This window comes from Melospiza melodia, chromosome 13 (genome assembly GCF_035770615.1).
Source record: "Melospiza melodia melodia isolate bMelMel2 chromosome 13, bMelMel2.pri, whole genome shotgun sequence".
Classification (NCBI taxonomy): domain Eukaryota; kingdom Metazoa; phylum Chordata; class Aves; order Passeriformes; family Passerellidae; genus Melospiza; species Melospiza melodia.
The window spans coordinates 17,621,100-17,640,243 of NC_086206.1; the positions used below are offsets into that span (position 1 = coordinate 17,621,100).

At 41.4% G+C, this 19,144-nt stretch overlaps 1 long non-coding RNA gene across 1 annotated transcript; it reads right to left on the minus strand.

Moving 5' to 3' along the window:
* Nucleotides 1-822: 822 nt before the first annotated feature.
* On the minus strand, nt 823-5,031 carry LOC134424098 (uncharacterized). The gene is made up of 3 exons (XR_010029338.1): nt 4,960-5,031; nt 3,967-4,138; nt 823-906 (listed from the first exon to the last, which is right to left on the minus strand). It is a non-coding gene; the product is annotated as an uncharacterized LOC134424098 (long non-coding RNA).
* Nucleotides 5,032-19,144: the final 14,113 nt, after the last annotated feature.

Consider the following 19,144-nt stretch of genomic DNA (forward strand, 5'->3'; position numbering starts at 1 on the left):
AAAAGGCATGATATTACCAGAAATGGAAAATTACCTAAAGGGCCACTTATCCCTATTCAAACTTTGGAAAACCTTAGAACTTTTCCCTAGACTGCAACACAGCTATCATTTATTACCAAGGTGACCTTTATCCCTCTCCTGACAGCACTGTGCTTTCATCAGAAGTACTTTTGGAGAGTAGTCAACTCATTAGAAGACCCACTGAAGCCCCACTTTAGAAGGATTCCCACTGGTTTCCATCAGCAAGCACCACAGTGAACGCGACAAAAGGGACATACTGGGGTGTGCTGATCCTCACACATCAAACAGCTCTTCTACCCCAGCTCCAGCCTGCACTCATCACTCTCGCAGAGGAGGGTGGTTCATTCCACTAGGTTTGAGTTTCTACACCTCCCAGAGTCCCTAATCATACAGTTAAATGTATACATCCAACATAGCAAACATTATTATTAAAGTCTCCTCCCTGGGACTCCTGTGATGTTAAACCATGGGTGGTGCTACTCCTCAGTGTTTTGCTTGTTTTCAAGGGGGACAGATATATACATGTGATATATTAACAATGAAATGCAAAATATCTAAAGAGGAGTCTATTAAGTGTGTCCATCTCATTCCCTGTTGCTTCACTCAGACATGGAAGGAATCTCTTTGAGGAAGTTGGACAGGAATGTTTTATCCAATCATCCTAAGGAATGCAAGTGATCCATACTGCCCAAAAAGGTTATAGAAGATGACAGAATAAATAGGTCTCTCTCCTTCATCTCATAACTAGAAAAATCACTTTGCTTAATTTTCTATGACAAACTGTTAATAATAAATAAATACCTGTCCTGAGCACAGGAGGAAATGATTCCTCAGTTCCAAATGCAGTGGCTCTTTTGCTGCCATGTCATTGTTGAATCAGTGGTCCTGAGCATACAAAATCCACACAAATCATTACCACACAAGAAAATTGGATATCCTGGGACATGTATACTCCGGAGGACATTATCTGGGGTATTACCATTGATCAAATCTATCTTTCAAAAGGTTGATGATCTTGGATTTCATGTCTAATTAGCACAGGTGCACAAAATGAGCTCAGCCTTTATGCAGCCCCACAAGCAGGAGCCACTCCCTGTCCTTGTACACCCATTCACACATCACACATCCTGCAGCTCATAAACCCTGTCACACACTAATGGGATCCAAATAATGCAGAATCTACAAAGCAGCAACATCTGTACTTAGACTGTGTAGTTTAAATCACAAGGATTAACAATCCCCATGGCTCTAGAATACCCTAATCATGTAAGGGAATCACAGAATTGTGGTCATCTTGCACTGCCTGGCTGACCAAGTGATTTTAATTTTCTTTTGGGATAGATATTGGATCTTACAGACCACTGGTCTGTTGCTTTGTAAAATTAAAGAATTCTGCAGCCCCTGTCTTATCTCTGTCCCCTCATTATGTCCTTTTTTTTATGTAGGAGTCAAGAAAATAATGCTGTAATGTAAAAAATTTAGCATTAAAAAGAAAAAGCAAAAAGCTATCTCAAGACTAAGGAGCAAAGCTCCTGGACAAAGCTTCAGTCTTCATTTTAATGACTGTTCCACAACTTTGTTTAACAAAATCCTATGAGTAGGAGATAACCTAACAAATCCAAACATATCTGCAAATGCAATGTTGGAAATAGATTACAAAAAGTCTTCAACTAGCTTCCAATTAAAAAAAAAACCAGAAAAGAAAGCCCAAAATTCTGGATATACTGGTTGCAGTTTTTCCTTTTTTTTTTCCAGGATATTTTAAAATATTATTAGAAATCTGATAATGAAATAGCACTTTTTAAACCCCCACTATCATACTGCATTTCCAATACATGTATATATGTGTTCTGAAATGTAATAGGTACGTTATTTTATTACCATTTTTTATAGGAACAAGAAGAAATGATAAGATTCCTTTCACTGACTTCTACAAGGTTCCATAGATCACCCAAGAGAGTGCCACAGAAGAACAGCATTTCAATAATCCCTATTTTGAGTAATAGTTTGAATATAAAAGATTACTCTGCTGAAGGCAGCCAGTGGACATATTTCATACTATCACGGTAGCTTTCTTTCTTATCACTTTATTCCGTGATAGCATCTCCCTTGGAAAAATAAGAGTGTATGATATTTCTGTCTCCTTGAGTAGAGAGGAGCGTAATGATTCTATCTGGTTTAATACATGATAGTGCTCTTACATCAGTTTTCTGTGAAAATGCAGAAAATCCAAGGGAAGGATCTCAAAGAAACAAGCCCACATGCAATGTGAGTGTTTGGCTTTCTCCTTTTCTGCAGATTTTCCAGCACTGCCAGAGAGCTCTGGCCTAACCCTTTCTACAGAAAGAATAATCGTAAATCTGCATGAAGTTCATGATGATTAGTTTCTCTTGGAGCCAGGCCAAAGAATAAGCCTTTCCCCAATACAGACTTCACATGCTGGCTCTGTCAAGAATTCATTTATTAATCCTTTCGATCAAGCCTGGATTAAGTCATCCAGGGGCCCTAATGACATCAAATAACTCTGTTCCTTGAGGGACACCCTCCAGGTGAGAAATCTCCAGAGCAGCAAGTCCAGGTTACCCTGAACATCCATGTTTATCTTTACTGGAGCCTAGGACACCTGTCAGGTTATCTGTTATCACTGCTGCCCTTGTGGGCTGGGCTGTTTGAGGCCAGGACACACCACACAACCGTGCCACAGGCTGCAGGAATGTTTGAGAGGAACAACATGTTGGAGAGGATAATAAGCAAAGAGAAGATCAGGTCTAAGAAATCCAGCAGTGGAACTAAAAGTTTCTTTACTCCTGCCCTTTCATTCTAAAAGTACAGCCATTAAAAGATCTTAGCAGCTACTCAATGTGTAAAAAGCTACAGAGTTACTTTCCCATCCACAGCATTATTTTTGCATCAAAGGCAATCATACTTTGATTCAGCTTCTACTTCCTATAAGTTGTATTAAAACTCTGTCACTTAATTTCCTAAATGTTCAGCTGAAAATTGGTTTCTTTGGCTTTTAGCCCCTACAAGTTTCACTGTTTAAATTCTTTGTCATTCAGTTTAAAATTCAGATTTAAAGGTTGATATTCAACTTCAGAAGCAAGATTAAGCTAAAAAACTAATTTCCACCTTCTTTTATCTATTTGGCTGTTTCATTTCAAGAGAATTAGCAAGATTTTCCTGTGGCAAAAGCCCTACCTGGTCCAGCTTGCCTGCAAGGTTAGTGTCTCCTCTCAAATGCAGCTGAGCTCAAAGCTGTCCCTCTCCCCCTTCCCACCACATCCCCCTCTCCAATCCAGGCAAAGATTTGTTGGAAACATTTCACAGAGCTCTAACACTGTGTGAACTCCTGCAGAATTATTGTTGTTCCAGGAGTGTCCTGGGGGATTTTCAGAGCTGCTGTGAGACAGTGATATCCCTTGTGGAGGACTAATAGACTGTCACTGTTTCCACTGGGAACAATGAAGGTCAGACATGCCAGGTAACCTGTGTTAACACGGAACTTCCTCGCTCTGCTCAGGAACAGCTCTGAAAATAACACCGTGCCTGGATGCCCCTGCTGCCATCTCACTGGGATCACATCAAACCAGCCCTAATAATGCACCCCTTTTGCTCCAGCCCAGCCCCTGGTGAATCCACCCTACAGCCCCCCAGGGCCTGCTGCTCTGTCAGAAAGTGTCAAAGGACGGGAAGGGAGATGCAGGGCAGGAGGAAGGGTTCCCTGCTCAGTGTCTGTCCCAGCAGCTCAGCCCTGAGCCCTCCTCTCATCCTGCAGCACACCCCTGCCACTGCCTGCCTGAGCTCCTGCTTTTATAACCTGAGCAACTAACCCACGCTCATTCATTTTAACTCCTTGTTTGCAAAGTCCTCTAAAACCTTTTTATTTTTGGGGTTTTTTTCCCAGTAAGGCACCCCCTCATTTTGGTATTTGGGTTTGCTTTTTACCTTTCATTTGGAGTTCTTCCAGAAGAAACAGACTGTGCGTGTTCACAACACGGCAAAGAACGCTGGATGAGTTTTGTACCCTCTGCATTTTGAAACTGGGATTCTGCTGAACAGCAGCAGATTCAGGGGAAACTCACCCAGGAGTCACTGACATTCTTCTCCAACTAAAACTCTGTAAAAGATAAAGGTTTGGTTGACACAAATATTTTCAGAGGATAGCCAATATGTTATTTTAACACATCTGTAAGCATCTGTTGATCTTTCACTTCCCAATACAAAAACTGCAGGAGCAAGTGAAAAGCTGGTGGGAGGAAAGGGGAGATGGAGAAGTTTTCACAGGAAAAACTGCAATTCATAAATATTATGACTACAAGGGAAAATGAACCACAGCTTGATCACACAACAAGAATAGCAATTAGGAACAATTGTTGAATTTAGTTTAGGTATGCAGCATACGTAGGTAAATACACTGAATGCTAATGGTTTTATAATAGTCTTATTAATTCACACACATAGTTAATGTTTAAGATAAACTCCCCATCTTTAGAGTAATTTATGCATTCCACTTTTATAGAATTCCAATTGAATGAATATGAACATAATCATTTTGCACAAATGTTCTCTAAGGAGTGTGCAGAGAGTCTGAGGCAATGCTGAGGCTCCCCACAGCTTTATTCATAATGGATCAGTCTATTCATTCCTTATTAATTTAATGGAGTACAACTGAGCAGTCTAGCAGCTTGAGCTTATGAGTGTTTCACAAATGGGGCTTTTTGCCTGTAATCGCTTAATCCTACTGGCTAGGCCTCATAAATTGAATAAAGGAGCGAACTAGGTTTTAATTAAGTCTAAGGAATGAGCTTGTCTGAAAGATACTTCAGCCTCTTAAGATCACAGTGGTGAAGTGTGTTTGTCCAGGAGCCTAGCAGGGGCAAGCATCCTGGGCTTCTCAGGTTAGAGACCAGTTGCTTTGATGTGAGGTTTTGTTAATACCTTTTTTCCTCTTTAATTAAAAATCCGTTCTCCACTGTCAGTACCATCCAGGAGCACAAGTAAGAGAACTGCAGCAAACCTGAGTGGTTCTGGAAAAGAAAGAGGTTTGGGATTCATTCTTTCTGAGTCCATAAAGCAGCTCACACTAAAAAAAAAGCACAGATTGACACCAACAAACAGGGGAGAAAACACTGGGCCCTATTAGCTCTGATACACTCTCCCTTGTGGCTCAGTGCCCCTGGGTAAATAGGACTCAGTCAGATTTTGTGAGGAAAAGTGCAAAACTGGGAGCCAGGCCCTCATCCCTTTCAGGGCTCCTGTACTCCTGGCCAGAGGTAGCAAACTGGCACCTGCCCAGGTGTGTCCCCTATTCCATGATTTATCTCCTTGGACACCCAAGGACCAGCTCAGGGGGACTGATTTGGTACTGACTTCTTACTATGTCTTGGTAGGACACATGAATTAAAAAGTCTCTCCTTAGATGACCAGTCCTGTAAATATTTTCTAAGGAAAACAGAAGGATCGCATGTCTTGCAAAGTGTGTTTGCAGCCACTTTCCTTTAAAATTCAGCAGCTGGAGAAACAATTCTGTTGTAGGTGTGCAAACCTGTCGCTCACCCAGGCTAGAAAAGAGGGGCATTCAAATTCCTCCCTCCCCACAGTGGTCTCCAGAAAACAAAAATTATAATCTTCCCTACTGTTTTTTTTTCCCAAATTACCTGCTGGGGATATATCCTGGGCAGTGAAGAATTCAAGATCCGTGGTGGTGTAAAAGTCTTTCTTAAGGCTGCATTCCATTTTTCCATTTTGCACCCTGGTGGGCTGTCTGGAGCATCTGAGTTGGATAAAGCAGAGATGCTGGGCACTGAACTTGGTACCCTCCTCCCTCCTGGGACCAGGGCTGGAATGTAAACTACACTATGCACTATTATAAAAAATTGATTTGGTAAAGCATCTTCTAGGATATAAGATTCTCTTTTTGTACATGTAGATGAGGAGCCACATTCTGGGAAATCCTAAATCAGGGGAGTTTTTTGTCTGATTGGATTGTAGCATATTGAACAGAAAGATGCACTATTTCTACTATGATTTTAAAGCTTACATTACAATTTTTACAGGTGTCCAAAAATCTTTGGTTACCTGGCTATGGTTTTCATACACAAGTGCAACAGTACAGTGAAGTCCCAACAAAAATCAGACACTCTTTGCTGTCTGTACACACAATTGACCAGAGATAGGTCCTGACCCCAGACAACCTAAAGCATCCCATATAAGGGTGGTACTTTAAAGAGATTTGGCATTCCTTTGTAATTTTTACTTCCATCTTTAAAAATAAGAAATGGGAAAATGTGAGGCTGGTGAAAGGAAGGCTAATTTGCCTGCCTTCTGTGGGTATTACTGAGTTATCCTGCTGCCCTTCAGTCATGTTTTGGTATTAACTTAGCTGCAGGCTTAAGTTATGCCAAAGGCAGGAAGGATATGAATTTTAATTAGACACCCATCTCTCACTGAATTCTCCCAGACTCCTTTGAAAATCCAGACCCTGGAGCTGCCATGTATGTGGGCATGCTTGTTTCTGGGCATGTTGTATATATTTGTGCACACACAAATCTACACAAATAAATAAAGTGACATGATCAGATTTTCAAAGGCATCCAATCTCAAGAAGCACACCCGTTGTTCTCAACAAGAGAAACAAATGTGAAAAACCAGCCCAGATCTCCAACTCTGGGAATCTGAACTTTCCACAGCCAAGCCTGAGACAAACACACACCATTTCTGATCACAATTGAGTTTTAATTGCTTTAATAGATTCTGATCTGGGCATGGGCAGAACAATGTGCCTTTCTAAGTGGTTGGCTTTTCTGTTCAAACCCACTTGTGCTGAGCAGTGACAGTGTCAGGCATCCTGCCAGCCTGAGTCCAGAGGAGCAGCTCACAGGCTGTGACAGGCTGGGGCACTGGAGGCACTCAGCAATCCTGCTGTACATTTGCTATCATGTTCAAATGGGGTGAAGAAGAAATAAAGTTAAACAAACACCAGAAGTGCATGCTAAAATGTAAATGCAAGCTGTATTTATTTAAAGGCTGCTATGATTGCTTAATTACAGATATTTTTTAAAAAGTTCCTGGCGTTTTTTTGTCTAAACAGCTTGTTTTTTGTACACAGCTAAAAAGGCAGGAAAGATTTATGCTGGGGATGACAGAGCTACTGTAATCAGCATTTTCAAAGAGGGTACCTATTCAGGATCTAAGACTATTTTCAGTTTTGATTAAATTGTCCAAACTACTTAAAAAAATATTTTTTGTCATTCAAACAAGTAACAAGCAAGAGGACTCTAGGACATGAGTATGAAGGAGTGAAGGCTCCTAGAAGTGCTTCTGAGAGCATTTCTCATGGCACTGAGCCTCACTGGAGACAGTCTCCCCACGGTCACAAAGGGCAGGCTTACTTTGAAAAGAAAACAGAAACACAAGAGTTGCAAAACCACAAAATCTGACAAAGGCAGGGACTGAAAATATATCCCACTCCCCTTAAAAAAAAAAAAAAAGGAAAAAAGTTGGACTCATCTAGCAAGAATTCAATAAGTGGCAAAGAAGCATTTATGGATTATGGGTGAAAGAAATGCACCCAAGAATTTAAACTGGAGCCTGATATCCAAAATGGACATTGGAACTTGCCTTTTGACTAACAAATCCCTCACCCCCAAGAAAATTCTCTCAGTAGCTTACACCACCAATTCCTTGCCTACAACCAGCATCTTTCCTTTGCTTCCCCTGGGTCACAACCACCTGAGCTCAGCAACTGCAGAAGACCAGAGTACAGAGAAGCTGGAACATTCCACAGTGTGGGCAACTTAGTTTTGAAGAGGTCACTTGTATGCAGGTCAAAAGGATCCTTCTCTAGCCTTATTTTCAGTGTGAGAGGTTTATGGAGCAATATTTTGAAAGTACTTTCTTAAGTGGGAGGTGTCTCATTGGAACAAAATGATCTTTAAGGTTCCTTCCAACCCAAACAATTCCATGATTCTGTGATTCCATGAAATAAACAGAAATCTGCAGGTCGTGTCAACTGTCTCCTGAATAAAAGCATGGAGCTCCCTAAAACAAAAGCTGCTTAATCAAAGTACCAGTGATCTACCTTTTAAAATTGATAATTCTCTCACATTTTAAACCAATGGCACTTAAAGAGGATAACATAAAATAGAGTGCAGTGTTTTCCAAACTACTGCAATTTTTCTGGTGTCACTAACACAAATCTATTGACTGATTTATACTAATTACTTTAAAAAGATGCTGCAGGGCAAATCACACACCCTCAGTCAATTTACAACAGAGACCATTCTGAAAGTGAAAAGGTGTGCACCCACTTTTGAACAGCTGTCAGACTGAAAAGAAAACAAATACTGAACTCAGAGAAAACATATAGAAAATGTGGTTAATCAAACACAGAATTCTCATCATATTGCTAATTGTTAATGTTAATGCATATTTCCTTTTTCATCATCCTGCAAAGGAAATAATCACCACAGGTATAAATATTAAATTTGCATAAGAATTAGTCTTAAAGTGCTAATTTGTCTATTTCTTTGAAAAATACTTTCACATTTTCTATGAACATGTAGCACTGATGACAAGACAGGTTCGAGGGCAGGCACCCTGACAGGAGCAGCACAAGGTAAGGGATGAACAAAGGGTCCTCCCCTCCCACTTTGTGATGCACTGGGGATGCTCTGAACACACAAAGGCAAATCTGATCCCTAACAAATCCCTGCTGCTCACTGACCGATGTGCAGCAAGCTGGGATCACTGATTTGGAAAAGAACAATTAACAGCCCACAGTGACAGGGTCAGGAGAGAGTCCAGATGTTTTTAAATGCGTTTGAATAAAATCTACTTTACCGGGGTGGGGGAAAAAACGAAACCAGTGCCTGTCTGTCAGGTGCCTGTTGGAATCATCAGGACAACAGGGCCCAATTTTGATTTTTGGAAGGGGCTGGAGCCCAGCTCAGCCACCAGGCTGGCTGTCAGCAGGGGCTGGGCCAGTCTTTTGCAGGCTCCACTCTGGTGGCCAAGGCTCCTGACTGCCTGCAATTCTGCAATTGCACATTAGCAAATGGCACAACCAGGTGGGACACAAGGGCTGACAGGCCAACAGTCTTTTTCACATTCCCACAATATGACAGAATATAAATACAATCAGAGCACAATTTGCATTAGCACCAGTGGTGAAAAATAGGATGCCAGCACTGTCTAGCACAACAGCTGTTCAGCATCTGAATGAAATACTGTATCCAGTATTCACCCATCTCATAACATCCTTTTTGTAAGTCTCAGAGGTCACCTAAACACATTTATTGACTTCATTATTTTTATATAGGGAGAAAAAATTGATGGTGCTACAGAGCTGAGCAAATAACTCACAATAAAATCTTTATTCAATATATTTAATCTTTTTTTACTGTTGCTGCAACACGGTGAAATTCTTACATTTAACCATTATCTAAAAACACTATCCGAGAATTTCTGCAGTAAATTTTTTTATGCTGCAAGATGTTCTTGGAAAGTTCAGAGTGAATGTTTACCATTACAACTGTGTTTATTATTTAGATAAACCATGCAGCACTCTTTCTGTTCTCCAACTGACTTATACAATTCAATGTGAGTTATGAATGTTACTGGTACGTGTACGTGAGAAATCCATGAACAGTTGGTTTGAGTGGCTCAGATTCTAGGACTTGTCAACAATTAATTTCATGGGGAGTAAAATTAAAAGCAATTGAAAGGATCACATCCCAAGCGTCCTATCCAGAGGAAACAGAGACCAGAAAATGTGACAGCAATGCACAAATCAGAGGTTGATTGGTTGCACATATTCTAAAATAAAACTCCCTGTGACATTTTTTAGGAGAGCCTGGATATATTTGGTGTCTTTTTTTTATTTAAAAAACAATATTTCATTTACTGAGCAAACCATTTCACTCATATCCTGAGTGGGAGACAGCCAAATCTCCTCAGATGCTATCAGTTACCCCTGGCCCCTTGGCAAAAATCTGGTGACACCTTAGCTGATGAATGTATGAAAAGAGAGAATATAAATAATGTTCCTGAAACTGATACTTTTTGCATGAAAAGTGCAGCCTGCAACACACTCAGGTAAGGCACATTATTAGGATTGCTCAGCACACAGGATCAATTCCTGCTGGTAGAGATGAGTACCAATTTCACAATACACAGCTCTGAAAAGCTGATTTGCTTCAGGAAGCTCCACTTTGGATCTTATTTTGAAGCAGACTAAGGAACTGAGACAAGCTCAAGTACAGTTATGTGCCTCTCCATAATGCTCATAGGGATGAGACTCTTCAGACTGAATGAGGTCTGAAATTTGCCTGAGAATGCTTTGCCCATTCTTATTGAAACAAATGAACCAACAAGTGAAGCACAGAGCTGATTATGACTACAAAAATAACTCAAAGCAAGACCCCCACTGGCTCACACAAAGGGATGGCTCATTGGCTGTGCAGGGTATAAGGAGGAACAGCACAGATGCAAATTGCACTGGGGACAGGAGGATGCTGAGCTGTGTGTGTATGGACAAGTTTCATCCTTTAACTGTGCACAGGGGATTCTTCAGATGTCTGCTCAAAAGAATTTCAGTCACAAGCTCTGCACAAAAATGCCTCTTCTGTGATGGGGAGACAGGACACAAAAATTTCCTAGGCCCTAAATGAAAAGCCAAGTCTTATCCAAACGTCCTCTGGATTTTCATGCATTTCTGACCACAATAAATTTGCATAATGAGTCCAGGAGATCCAAGTGAAGCATTACTGGATTTCTATAATTGCCAGAAGTACACCACAGGAGCCAGACTATATCAGGACACAATGGTGTGAGAGTGCTACAAGGAGGTACCACATTCTCATAATGGGCTCCTCTGTACCCAGCCATGAGCAACTCTAGGAACTACAGTTCAGTTCCAAACCTTCTCCTTATTAATATAAAAATACAGTTCTAGCTCTGTTGCCACCTCATAGATACCTTGCCCTGCCACAGCATTTTTATGGCTTTGGTAAAAGAAGGCAGAGCTCCAAAACTGCTGACAGGGATAACAAGAGTTCCACGTAGCTGCACACACCGTGTCAGGAAGGGGAGAGAGAAGCTCTGACACAGATGACATCCATGTCCCACAATGTTTCTATCACTGACACTGAAGCATTATGACACTATCAATCCTGCTTTCTTTACAATCCTGTACACCTCTTACCACTACAAGTGATTTTCCAGATGACTGCTTGGCAGAGGTTCAGCAGAGGTGCCCACACACCCACGTTTCAGAGTACCCTGAAAGAGCAGAAACTCTTTCCACAAAAGAACAAAATGGATTTGTCCCTCTAATGAACTCCTCTTATGTGACACATGAGACATGAACAGCAGGGTATCAGTTCAATTTCTAGCAGCCACATGTGTCTCTCAGCTTGCCCAGCCAATGGAACTCTTCCCTTTGTGGGCAACCTCAAAAGAAGGAAACAAATCAGGGAAGTGACTGAAGTGAAGCACATGGAATATTTTCCTTTCTATATGAGAGTCTTTCAGGGAGACTTCAGGGTGACAAACAGCAAAAAACAAGGTTAAAATCCCTACTTCTATGAAACCAATGAGATTTTTGTCACTGACTTCAGAGGAACAACAATTTCTTTGTGAAATACTTTGAAAAAGGCTGCATCCTGTCCTGTTCAGTGCCATTACCCAACACATCAGCCCTGGCTGCTGCTGATTTGCACCAGGCAGGAATCTGATCCCTGTATTGCAGAGATTCACCCTCTCTCAGTCCTCATTGTTACCCACCATCTGAGACTGTGCTGCAGATAAATCGTGGGCTTTAATCCCCAGGACTCTCAATCCAATGCCTTTCACCACTGCCAGATTCACATTTTGTTTTGTCCCTTTAATAGGAGCTTACAGAAGAACGAAACTGATAAACATCCTCCTGCTCAGACTGCAGGAGCACAGGATAATATAACAAGTTAAATGAAACATTAGGAGAAATAGAAAGCACTTTAGAAAACATGCACTGCCTCTTTAACATTTCAAATTTTTCTTTTAACGTAAAATTACAGCATAATATAAGAAAGGAATCCAGCAAGATACTTTATCACAATACTTGGGCAACTTTAACTCATCTCAAGTGTTATTATAAGAAATAGAATTTACTGGTATGGACTTATATTCAATAGCACTCCTTCCCTTTTTAATGAAATGTCATTATTCCAATACAAATCCTTTCATTCTGCAACCCGCTCCCCCCTTCATCTCACTATATTTCATTTCCTGCAGTTACGTGATATTATTGCCTTTTTTTTCCACAGCTATTGATTTAGGTGTATATGGTTATTACAATGCAAAATAAAACAGTTCCCCCATCCATTCTACCTTGTACCATTGAACATTAACTTAATTTGTTTCAAATCTGCATTTGATTTGGCAAGGAAACCATTTATCTTTATGAAGAAAGCCCTCATAAAGTAGGGACTTCAGGAGATCACTGCTTTAAAAATTTAATAGCCTTGTGTCTTATACACTAGAAAAATGAATTAAACCTTCAAATATTATATGTCTCAATGTAATCTTTTTGCATTTCATACTATGTTTAATTCATTATATCCCAGGAAAAAAAATTAGATAAAACCTCACTAGATTTAGGGTGGTAGTTGGTTTTTAGTTTTGTTTTGACTTGGGCTGGGTATTTCACATTCTAGGATTAAAAGTCTTTCAATGCAGTATTAGCAGTAGGATATAGCTGATATTCTTGGGATGGAATTGGTTGTTGTGTATCTAATGTGGAGACTCCAAACCTCCAAACCCCAGCATTCAGATTTGACCATACCCTGGCACAGCTCCTCCCACACTGCATTTCTGTGAGCATTTGGAATCCACCCAGGACCACGAGCCTTGAACCCAGGAGTCTGGACAGCAGCAATCCTGCTACTCCCTGTTCTGTTCTCCCAACTGTTCTGCCCACTCATGCCCCTCTTCTGTGACTTCTTTGGTCAGAACAAGCTTAGCCCCAAAAAAATCCAAACTGGGGAGGTCAGATTCCCAAACACAGCCAACTGGAAGAACAGACATGAGGCAGACTATGAAGGTAAACAGCTTGTATGGCTTGGTCTGGCTGAGTCTGGCAGGAAGTTCAAGTCTAAATTAGCAAACCAGAAACACGTCAACAGGCTCAAGTCAAGACCTAGAAGTCAGTAAAACTTTGAGCAAAGATTAAGAGCTATAAAGGTGAAAATACCCAATTCTAGGCAGGTCAACCTTCATAAACTGGGATGAAAGGCACAAACTTAGCATGGCACACAAAGCATAAATGTTGCATTGTCTGCTGCAGCAGTATTACCAATTAATTTGTTTTATGTTAGGACTCTCAGTATTGCAAGAAAACTCTGTCAAAAGATACCTAAAATGAGGAAAGAGTTTAAAGCAGAGAGGCATCACAAAAGAGCCAATGAAGACTTAAGTAGAAGAAAAAAGCACCTCAGAGGACCTCTAGAAGAGGACAACCAAGTGAAGAGAAGGGGGCAATCAAACAGTCAGAAGTTGTGTAAGTAGGGAAAGCAGGAAGCTCTTAATGTTCAAATCAAAAATAAACTCCCCATCAGAACAACCTCCATCAGCCTGCAACGCTCTATTACTGAGCTGTATTCTTTGGTACACCTAAGTTTTATTGATTTTATAACTATAAAGAAAACAGCAGACACTAGAAATACATTGCACAGGTCTCATTACAAATCTCCCTGTCTGTATCTCAGAACATTCTTAAGCTGCATTTAGCAAGCAACCTGGAGAGCACTGATATACTGTGTACACATATTAGAGACATGACTGTGTTTGCCTATTTCTTCCCAGTAGGTAACAACAGGCTGTTTTCATTGGATGATCTCCAGAAACAAAATCAGAGCACAGCATTGTGATTACTCAGCTCATAGAATGAATTCCCAGTTTCAGTAAGAATAAGTAACATTCTAATTTAGAGCTGATATTTGACACTGTATACAAGGGGAGGGGTCTACTTTCCATTTTCTCCTTAGACAACAGCAGTAAACTGCAAAACTCCCTGCTAAAATGTATGATCTTTGGAGAATGCTAATTGACCTACTAAAGTTGGCTTATTTTATTTGGTGAAATTTGCTTATCACAGGCCTCTAGGTGCTCTACATAAACAATATAAATGAAAATAATGAATAGACCAAATACCTAAGTGACAATGGGGACCACATCAATAGCTGTCTGCCCAACAGAATTCAGCTCAAAAGAAACTGTATTATAGCATCTGATCATTTCAGAAGAGGGAACTTTCCCCCCTTCTGAGGTTTGTTTTATTTCCAAGCACAGGGGGATTTGTTAGTTTGAGGCAGATCAGGTCTATCCACCCCTTGCAGCCTGCAGAGCACAGCACTTCTGTGGATGTGAGCACACATGGAAGGGATGCCATGCTGTGGGTGTGCAAAGTGGATATCCAGGGAGGGCAGGGGATGCTGGGGAGAACAGAACACACTCCCACACTGCCAGGGTTGAGTTCTCCAGTGCTGGGGCCAATCTGAGACCACAAACAGAGCAAAGCCATACAGCTCACAGGGAACCTGTGGTTCCCTGCAAGCCTGAGGACAGGCAACAGCAGCAGAGGTTATCTCTGATTTTATGCACTTCCCAGCAAAGAGAATTTCTCTTGAGATAACCTCAATTATTTTGTTGTTGTTGTTACTATTTCCGTGCATGGAGTCTAAGGAGATTTCTAAACAGGATGAAACAAGCACATCATCTTCTCATGGTAAGGCTCACCCAGAAGCATTGTTCTTCTCATGGAAAGGCTCCTCCAGCAGCAATGTTCTCTCTAGGTCAATCCAAGTCAGAAAATAATCTGCATCTGTAGGAACACAGGCAGGATTTGAGAGCTAACCAGCCACCCAGTGTGAGTCACCATAATGCTTGAGGGATATAAACTGTGAAACTGCAAATTTAATATTTAAATAACCAGACTAGACTTACGCTAGCTAGCTAACAAAACAAAGTTCAGCACTGCCTCATTCACCAGCGGCTCAGGGAGCTTCACTGCTCACTCTGACCTTGCCAGGTCCAGGCTGCTGGTCAGGTGGAGAATCAGGTGGGGCTCTACAGCCCCCTTGTCCCACGAGAGCAGCTCTGAAATTCCAAGTGCCCTCCCTGATGCGAGGGACAGAGAACAGAGCATCCTCCACTGTGGAAAGCAGGATCCCAGGCAGGACCAAGCACTGCCTGCCAAACACGTGTGTCCCACTGGCAGCACCCCAGTTGGGATATCGGGCTGTCAGCTGTGACATCTCTGTCACCTCACTCACAATTCCCACAGCTGTGCAACTCAGCTGCTGCACAACTCAAGTGTTTCTGCTGATTCCCAGGCCAGTGAAAGCAAAGCAAACAACAATACCTGTTCTTTACAGATCTGATACCCCTTCAGAGCAGGTACATGGAGTCGAGACATTCCTCCTCTTCACGGATTTCAAAGTTTGGATGGGAAGAAGCTTCATTCAATCTCCTGCTAACACAATATGAAACACTCTTCACAGCTGTAATTTCCTGTAGCATCTAAAATGTTTCCTGTTAATATTTTCCATGTTGTTGCTGTTTTTATGAAAAAAATCCCCTAAATATTAACATTTTCAGATGGCAGAATGGAAAAAGCTAATATAACTCCTAGAGACACAGCATACAAATCCAGAAATAGATCTAAAGGCAGATTTCTCAGCACTCCCTAAATTCTGGAACAGAGAACAGACCAAAACTCCAGTCCAACCTTCTGCTTTTCCTCACCCAGTACTCAGATGTTGTAATTTGACCTTGATTCTAGCCAGAAGACAAACCTCATTTCTGTAGCGTAACACAGATCATGAACCTTTATTTTATCATTGTGTCCATACTAATTCCTGCATTCTCCCATTTCCATGGCAAATAATAATCCTACCTTCCTTATAACACTTGGAGGAAAAAGAATTGGCTCTTTTTTCTGGGAAGTAAATGATATTTACTAGCTATTGCTGCTGAAAGATTTCAGCTCAATGGGAGGTTTGAGAGACAGGGAATAATAAACACAATAAAGCTACAAAGAAGCCAAAAACTAAACTAAACAAACAAAAAGCCTAAAACAAAAAGTTTTAGTCCTATAGTGTCTCATAGCTACCCTCAAAAAATCCATTTTGAAAGATTTCATGGTTTTGTAAGCACCTAAAGAATGAGGGATGTCTCAAAGAAGACCAGGACTCGCTGGGAGCTTCATTGCCCCAAGAAAACTAGAACACGCCTGACCCTTGCAGACAGCAGCAACAGAGCCAGCGAGCAACTTCCATTATTATTTTGCTGTGTCCTTGTCCATGCTGCCTGGAGGGCTGAGCCAGCTTTGCAGGAGCATTAGTTTGGCTGCCCTGGCTGCCCAGCCCAATTACTCAGCAAAAACCAGAGGGCTGATGGCTCATCTGGTAACGGGAACCCAGGGACCGCCAGCCCTGCCAGGGAAGCTGCACCATTTATACCTGTATGTCCTTCTGTCTGTCTGTCTGGCACAGGACTACAGGACTTATACAGTGGCTTTTCTCTAGCTAAGCAAGAAAAATATCAAATTAGACATATTTGCAAGCTTCTGCTTGAGTTGAGTGTGCAGATTTGTTCATGGATTTACCGACTCTTGAACGAATTTTCAGTCAAGTCCACTGCTGTGGACATAAATTGTGTAGTCATAGACCATGGATATGGTGGGCAATCAAATGTGAGTGCTCACAAAGCTGGGAAAGATCTAACATGGGATCAAGGCGTACCTTCTGAGAGTGTACTTGTTCTGGCTAGGCACTCAATACAGTGAATTTGTGGAGATTCTTGGTAGCCATAGTACCAGAAGGCAAGCAGACTAGATAGAAGATACAAATATACCTCTAGTTTCAGAAAATCTTGCAAATTGTCCTAGTTTGTGGCTTCTATAGACACTGAAAAATTCTCACTCTTCCTACATAGCATTTGGGACACTGCTCAGTTTAACATTACATGCAGCTTCTGAAGAACTTTGTAACATTCACCATTTCCAATAAGAAGCTTTTCTGCACTGAGAAAATGCATGTGATTTCAGCTTTGTCATAAATCAGTCTGTAAAACTTCTAGCCAGGTTTTTGTTAAAAAGTGAAAGGAACACACCAGTGTGGTCACCCCGTGCCAGGAATGCTGGGGCTGGCACAGCCCTGCTCCTACAGGAACAAGCTGTGACCCTCTGGATCACTCTGGATTGCACTGTCCTGTACATAAAGGTCAATTAAATCAATGAGATGGTATGAGGGATATAAGTGAGCCTCAGAGTCCTCACAAATACCAGAGACTCTTTATTTACCCACCTTTTTTTTCCATGGGCAGCTGCAGACATTTCTGCCAGGCTAACACAGAGGGGAGCAGGGGCCCAGGGATATTTGTAGACTAGTCCTGTAGAGTGCCATTACCAGGTTCTTCACATCTGTGATCACACACCCACACCTTGCCAATTGTATCTCTTCATATTTGGATTATTTAGATGCAAATCCACTGCACATTGCAAATTCCCCCTCTCTCAGAATGCAATCGATTTTAAAAGCATGAGAGCAAAAGCCTGAGTGCTCAGAGTCTTTGCAAGTGTCCATGACATGAAAGACTTTAAGTGACTGTAAGCTATTTTCCTTGCTGTCAAGCTGCCAGATGATTTTCTTGCCATTACCACATGCCTATACAGGCCAAACTAATGCTTGCCTTCTTGGACATATGTGAGGAAATAAATGTAATTACAAGCAAGATGTAATCACAATTGCTTTACTATTAAAGCCGCTGTATGCTCTCACGGTTTAGTTAACAATGCATGTAGAAAAGTGGAATTGCTTGATGTTCTCAGAAAAAGGGGGAAAAAGATAAATATGGCCTCTTTCATTTATATCTGTGAAAACACAACATTTAAATGCAGAATTTGACTTCCCAAATATCACACCAAAAACCTTTTAACAAAAACAGCAGGGAGAGAAAGCTCTTTAAACCATGATATTCCATGAAGGATTATGAAAATAGAGGTCATTGCAAGAAAGAGAATTGCAAATACAACTTGAAAAGCTTCTCACATTTGTAAATACATCGAGGAGAATTTATTCCTCTTTGGTTTTGCTACCAAAGGATATTTACAGGTTCCCAGGGAAAAAGGAAGAAAAAAAAAAATGACATCAAATTTGATATACTCTGTGTGGTGCAACATGCTGATGTGTAGTAGTAACACTCAAGTGAGCTTCAAAGGAAATGAGTTTTCTAGGCTGGAGTTACACATTACAGGCCTGATCCTGACAACACACTGAGCATTTCCTGAGAGCTTTCGTGTGCCCTGAGCCCTCACTGAATTCAGAGACAGCTTTTGATTTCTTTTGGTGCTGGATTATGATCAGAAGTAATGAGACAAAAACGTAGCGGGCTTCAAAGCAGGAGCTGAAGCTCATCTCCTTACTGAGTCCATCACACTGAGGCCCCTGCTCTTCATTAGGGCTCCTGAGTGATGAAATAATAACAATTAGGATCCTAATAACCCAGTGAATGTTGGTTTGTGTGTTCAGGCAGCCCCAGACTCGCACAGTGACATCTCTTACACACCCAGCACAAGAACAAAAGGCTTTTGGGACACATGCATAGGTGCTCTGGCACACTGCTGACACACAAGTGGCTGAACACATTCCCAAGCTCTGACTGACAGCTCTGATTAGCAGGTCTCAGTACCCTGGATCTGCGAGGTCTGGCTTTCAGCAAACCCCAAGTACCAACAGTCTTAAAATTACACCTCCTTAATGCACAGGCTCTCCAATTTCCAAGCAACTAAGCCCATGCCATGTGTGGGGGACGTGCAGGCAGCCCCTTAGACGTGAGCCATGGGAGGTGCTAATGTGTGACAGACGCAGACCGCGGGTCCTGTTCTCCTTCCACTGCTGCTCAATGATTCCCACAAACCTCACAAGTTCAGTTCAGGTGCTGTGTGCCATCTCAGATGACCAAGGCATAAAATTCCTGACTTGAACTAGCTTATCTGAAATTTCAGATATTTCTAAAGTTGCACCATGAAAATAAACTGGAATGGAGTGACATCTACGAGAACCAGCCTGCCCTGCACAGACTT